This window comes from Papio anubis, unplaced genomic scaffold (genome assembly GCF_008728515.1).
Source record: "Papio anubis isolate 15944 unplaced genomic scaffold, Panubis1.0 scaffold276, whole genome shotgun sequence".
NCBI classification, from domain to species: Eukaryota; Metazoa; Chordata; class Mammalia; order Primates; family Cercopithecidae; genus Papio; species Papio anubis.
This window is the reverse complement of record NW_022162848.1, coordinates 54,108-60,658: the sequence shown is the minus strand read 5'-3', so window position 1 is coordinate 60,658 and position 6,551 is coordinate 54,108. Positions and strand designations below refer to the sequence as shown.

General features: G+C 52.4%; 1 long non-coding RNA gene across 1 annotated transcript; it reads left to right on the top strand.

Moving 5' to 3' along the window:
- Positions 1–203: 203 nt before the first annotated feature.
- LOC110742371 lies at positions 204–4,196 on the top strand. Its single transcript, XR_002520060.2, has 2 exons — positions 204–1,761; positions 3,454–4,196. It is a non-coding gene; the product is annotated as an uncharacterized LOC110742371 (long non-coding RNA).
- Positions 4,197–6,551: the final 2,355 nt, after the last annotated feature.

Sequence of the window (6,551 nt, the reverse complement as noted above, 5' to 3'; positions counted from 1 at the left end):
TGCAGTGGCTTGCTTACTGCAAGCTCTGCCTCCCGGGTTCACGCCATTCTCCTTCCTTAGCCTCCTGAGTAGCTGGGACTACAGGCACCCGCCACCATGCTTCGCTAATTTTTTGTATTTTTGACAGAGACAGGGTTTCACCATGTTGGCCAGGCTGGTCACAAACTCCTGACCTCAGGTGATCTGACTGCCTCAGCCTCCCAAAGTGCTCAGATTATAGGCGTGAGCCACCATGCCTGGCCAGGGTTATTTTTAATATAATTGTGTCTATCTCAAGTAATGGTGCTTTGAGTATTTTTGTCAATGGTTTTGGAATAACACCAGCACTCACTTCTGTGGAGTAGACTGTTAGAAGGGGGCATATCTTTCATTATCATAAATAATGCCAAACTTTTTCCAAAATGATGACACCAATTCATGCTCCTCTAACAGCATATGTGAGTAGCTGTTTCTCCAAATCCTCATGGACTCTTAGTTTTATCTCTTTCTAAAAATTCCATCACTGTGGTTAGTCTTTCATTTGTATAACATATTACTTAAAATCTTTACCAAAAAGAAATGTTGTTTGACTCTAATGATGCAGTGCAGTAGGTTTGTTTACACCAGCCTCACCACAGACACGTAAGTAACGCACTGCGCCGACATTCCAACAGTTACGACTTTACTAGGCAAAGGGAAATTTTCAGCTTTGTTATAATCTTATGGGACCACTGTCATACATGTGGTCTGTCATTGACCAAAATGTCATTCTGCCACATATGACTGTAGTTAATAAGCAGGTGCTTAAGTTATAAGAATGAACATAATAACAGATATAAATTGAGTATCAGATACTATATGGGCACTTCTCTATGTTGCCTCCTTGAAGTGTCACAATCACTTTGAGACAGAATTAGTTTTGTTATAGTCATTATACAGATGAGGAATGTGAGTCTCAGCTAAGTAAATTACTCAGGAGACACACCAAGAGCTGGATCTCTTTAACACCAAAGGCTAATCTAGAAACTAACATGCTACACCGCCTGTAGTGGCAAAGCAGACTTACCATAAAATGAAATGTGCTTCCACAGCTGGGTGTGTGAGCTTAGTGAGGCTGGCGTTACCCATGGCTCCATGGCTCAGAAATTGGTCTTGCTGAAACTCGGATGGAGAAGCTCTTGGCTCAGGGAGTGAAAAGTTACTGACAGGTTGTATGAGTGCAATTGAAGGATTATGCTTCCATAGAGCATGTGGTTGTTCTCATGGAATGAGAACAGAGAGAATCAAAGAGAATCACCCAGAGCAAGACTCCATCTCAAAAAAAAAAAAAAAAAAAAAATGCCCATTAAATACTTAAAAATTAGATACAGTTAACCAAACTGGGTCTTACTGTGTAAAAAAAAATGTGCTTTTCGACAGTGATAGAAAAGAAGAAAAAGTAGTTGATGTGTTCTATGTGGGACTGTGGAATAAACTGCTTTTAAATAGAATTTTGTATGAAGTTCTTTAGGCAATAAGTAAAAATGGAAGGGAAACCTGATGGCAGAGAGCAGCCAGGACCACAGTTGTCTGTGGCTGCAGAGTCTGTGGTGGAGCCTGGAATGCACCAAAGACCACGAGTCTCCGCGGGCAGTCAGTTCAGTGACAGCACCGCTCATTATCTGATCCGCAGGCACCCCAGTAGCACATGGAGAGAACAGGGAGGCTTAAGATGAGTCCGGGCCATGGCAGGTCTCCAGTGAGAGGATCGTGGAAGATGTGAAAAGCATCCTGGAGGGGAAGGTAGCCCTGCAGCTTAGTGGTCCAGTTTCCCTCACTGGTCTGACTTGGTATAGCATAGAGGTGCTCACACAGCAGCCCCCAGTATCCTCCCACTTCCCTAAAGGCTTAAACACACCATGGTGTGTATCAGTTTCTAAAAGAGCACAATAGCACATTACTGAACAACTAAAATTGCAGAGAAGTGACCTTGTTTCCTGGAAGCGTTTCAGGGAGGGGGAGGTGGTGAGGCTCCACTGGGGAAATGCTCATGGCCAAAGAAAGATGAGGCCTGAGGACCGGCAGTTGGGCTCAGCCACATGGAGACCACGTGGTGCCCTACAAGAGCAATCTGGTGGTGTGGTGCTGGGGAGGGGAGAGGGCCAGGGCCACAGACCTGTGCAGGGATTCCGAACCAGAGGGCTCCTCAGAACGGACACAGGAGATGGCCTGTAAGGACCTGTCCCACTCCAATGAGGGCATGAGGGGCAGAGAGGGAGGAAAGCAGCCCCACATAGGAGGATGCCTAGGGTGGGGAAGCAGGTCTCGAAAGAGCTAGGTTTCAGTCCAAGCAAGAAAGGGAAGAATGTTCCAGGGAGATGCTGAGGCCCTGGGGCCTCCAGAGGGCTTGGAAAAACGGTTTCAGCAGATGGGGTCAGAAAAGGAGTATTCACGGCCATGAAGGGGAGGTGACCTGAGCTTCTTGCAGCCCCTGATGCAAACAGGGATAAAGGACATAATGAGATTAGTCCTGAGTCTGAGGCAGAGAACGGTGAGGAGGACGTGAGTTTGGAAAGGGAGGGAAGGGCCTGGCTGGGAGAAGGCAGAGTTCTGGGACCTCTACAGTCCTTCCAGGGAAGATCAGAGTCCAGAGAGGCCCAGGGCTTCTTCTTAACACTTGCCCAAACCGGTGTACCCCTAGTCAGGGGGTGCTGTGTAGACTGCTGTGGAGTGAGGGAGCAGCTTCTCCTGGGCATAGGACCCCAGGCACCTGCAGGATGCAGGGTTCCAGGCTCTCTCAGATGCCTGCTGATGCATCTCCTCTGAGGGGCTGTAAACTGGCTTCTTGGGTACCCACAATGTACAAGGCACTTATTTTCAATATGATGCACCTGGCACTGCCAAAATCATACCCATTTAGGAAAGACACAATTACCATCCCCATTTTAGAGCTAGGAAAACTGAGGCACTGAGCAGTTAATCAACTTGCCCCAGGCTCCATAGATAAACAGTCAGTATAGAGCTGGGGTCTCAACACAGCTGGCTCCCTCCATAGTGTGGGCTTATAGCCACTGGCTGTCCCACTACCCTTGTCCAGCCTTGGCTCTCTGGGGTGGCAGTTTGTGCCTTTGGGCTACAGTTGAATGACCAGTTGCCTCTTCCAGGCTGGTTCCCATACCTCTCCTGGCAGCAGCTTCTTAAATCCCAGAAACTGATAACAGTGTGGTAAATGGGCCTTGGAGAATGGAGGCAAGGGTGTGGTGGTCAGCACTTCTAGGTCACAACATAGTCTGTGTTCCTGGCCCTCCCCTTGTAACAGAGGCACCTCCATCCCTGGCTGATGAGTTCCTGCATCTCTAATTTCTCCTCAGCCTGGACTGCAGAGGTAGGAGCCCAGGAGATGCTGGCGTGGTGGCTGCTTAGTGGGATGATGTCATAGTGCACAAAGCTGGGAGCCTGCTCTCACTGAAAAGGGATTGTCTCTTCTTCATCCAGGGTGAAGCCCTCCCAGGAGCTGACCAGGGAGCTGACCTAAAGGGCAGGCCAGCACGTGCTACAGGGACATCTGAGGGAGGCTCAAGCTCTGCAGTCAGGTGTTTTCCATGGATTCCTAGGCTCCCCTCCTGGACAGCACCAGGAATGTGCCTTCGAGGTGGGGCTTCAGGCCAGCCTAGGGGCGTGGTTGGGTGACTGGAGAATGCAGCTCTTTGCTGGGAAGATCTTGAGGAGGAAACCAGAACCTCTCCCTGTCCTGAGCTCTCATCCTTGGGGGAGCCTTTTAGGACAGAGTCATCCTCAGTCGTAAGAACCTGCATCGGGTTTCACCTTTTGCCTTCCTTCCTGCCACCCAGGGTAGGGAAAGGGCAGACCTAGCTGAGCAGAGCCACAGCCAGCCACACCCCATGGGTCAATCACTGGAGCTTCTGAAACCTGGGTGATGCCTGGTGCAGCTGCGTTCCTTCCTTCCCCCAGCCCAAGTTCCTGCCCCCAGCTTTGCCCCTGGAGGTCTCCGTCCTCTCTACATGCTGAGGAAAACTCTTGGCCCCAGCAGAGAGTGAAACTCCAAGGCCATCTCCCACCCACCCCCAGCACTGGGTTTGGCCTGTTCCATCCAGGACCTGGTGCTTCTGGGCCTGGCATTTTGGCTTTGGCAAGAGAGTGAGAAGAGATATGAGCGTGCTCCCGTAACAGAAAGTGCCATTCGAACTTGAAATAAAGAGACTGAGTGCATTGATTCAGGTGCGGAGGTGGCTGATCAGGTCTGACCCAGTGAGGGGCTCAGGGTTTCCACTCAAAGACATGGATGGCGATCTGGGTCGCCTGCCATAAGGTCTCGCCCTCGCAAGCCTCGCTGTCAGAGTCCTCCTCCAGGACATGGAAGGTATGCACGTGGGCCTGCACAACCTTGCAGCCCTCAGGGGCCTCTGGCAGCATGGTGAAGGCCTTGGTGGCCTTCAGGTACACGCTGCCTGTGGGTGAGTGTAGCAGCTTCAGGAGCAGGCTGATGGCTTGTGCATCCAGGGCCACATACTTCTCAGCAGGCCACCAACACAGGGAATTTCTAACAGCCTGTGGGGGTTCTTCTCACCCTAGCCCTCTTTTGACCATCGTGCCTGCAGTCTCAGGGGAGGTGCCACCCTGTCCCCCTGCTGCAGGGATTCCCTGATTCATTCATGCAGCGAGACACTGAGGCAAGAACTGGGTTTCCCACCTCAGCACTGTTTTGGGCCAGGCAATTCTCAACTTGGGGCCAAAGCTCCCCTGCTGTGACCTGTGGGTCTAGAGCTGCAAACAGAGCAAAGCCTTGTCCTCAGGATCTCCACTTGGGGATGACAGAAAGTGATGGCAAGGATGGTGGTCACAGTGGACACAGGAGGATGCAGGGAGGCTGGGGAGGCCACAGTTTCAGAGAGAAAGCTCTCTCCTGGAAAGCCACTCTCCAGGTCCCACGGAAAGGGACCTCTGTGCAAACCTAAGAATGATGGGCTGGGATGGGGCCTGGGGACATGCATTTCCACAGACCACCCAGGGTCTGGTTCAGGGGCCACACTTGGAGAAATACTCACCCAGGCCTCTAATGAGACTCTCAGAAGAAAGAGAAGCCAGGACTTAGGGAAGGCAAGAGGGCGCCCCCAGCAAGGGGACATGACCACAGCCAAGGCAGGGACTCTGGGGGTCAGTGACCGGCCCATCTTCACAATGAGGGAACCAGTGTAGGAACACCCCCAACCACTGCAAGCTCTGAGTCTTTGTGCTCCCCCAGTTTTGAGGCCAGGATGTAAACTGTGATCCTGTGTGGCCTGGGGTGAGAGACAAGACACTGCACCTCTGTTTCCTCACCTGTGAAGGCAGACATCGCCTCGCTGGAGGGTTGTCTAAATGTGAGGTTTGGAGACAATGCCTGGCACACAGGAGGCTCTCAGTGACCGCTGGGTGTCAGGATCACCACCAGTGCTTTTCCTGTTCTCACCTTCCTCATGGGGAGGAGGTGCCAGACCCTCTCCTGCAGCCTCCTGCAGGCAGGGGCCAGTGGGTCCAGGATGAGCTCCCGGAGCTGCTCCTTCCTCTGCAGCTTCCACAGCAGTGAGCGGATCAGACCCTTGCTGATGATACTGTGGGCCCCTGTAAGACAGGAAAGGGCACTGAGGGTGGACTGGCCACACCCCCTCCCATGCTGGTTGGCCTTAGGGCTCAGGAAGGATTTTACAGAGCAACTAGGTGGGTTTGAAAAGAGAACTTGCAAATTCCCCATCAACCCCCGAAGCTGCCTGACCAGGGGCTTGAGAAGCCAGCAGGAGGCTGTGGGTAACAGCCATGTCAGGGACTGAGTGAGAGGCCAGGCACAGAGGACCCAGGAAGGGCCAGCTTTTGGTCACTGGCATCTCAGGGGGCATCTGCCATAGCAGGGCACAGTGGCCTGAGAGGCAGTAGCCGCCCCTGGGAGATCCGGCAGCTCACTGCTGTGGGGTCCAGGCACACCAGGAGACCCTCCACTCTTCCCTACCACCGCCCCAGAGTAGGGGAGCCAACAAAGCTCGCCCTTCCCATCCTAAATATTTCCAAGGGGTTGGAGACTCATGCCTGGTCAGACCAGCCCTTGAGAAGAGCTTGGGTTCAACTCTGAGATGGAAGAGCTAGAGTGTAGGCCGGTGTCTCACACACCAAAAAGAGCTGTGCCCCAACTAAAGGTGATGGGAAGCCATAGGCTCTGGCCAAGGGGTCTTGAAGGGACCTGGGGCTCTGTGGGAAGGGGGCTCCACATAGCACAGCTGGGGTGCAGGTACTGGGAGAAGTTACCATGAGGCAAGGCTCCACCATAAACAGACCCCACCTGGCTCCTCCCAGCTGGAGCTGGAAGCCTGGGAGGGAAGTGGTTGGTCCAGCCCGGAGAGCCTGTGGGGCAGGTAAGGGTGGAGAGAGTTTATGGAATGTGGAGGAGACAAGTCAGAGGGGTAAGGAGGGACATCAACCCCTAGAGGGGCCTGGGTAGACACTAGCTTTCACTAAAGAGTTACTATTTCGTCCATGATGAACTTGTTTGAGTCAGATTTTCTTTTTTTTTTTCTGAGGTGGGGTCTCACTCTGTCACCCAG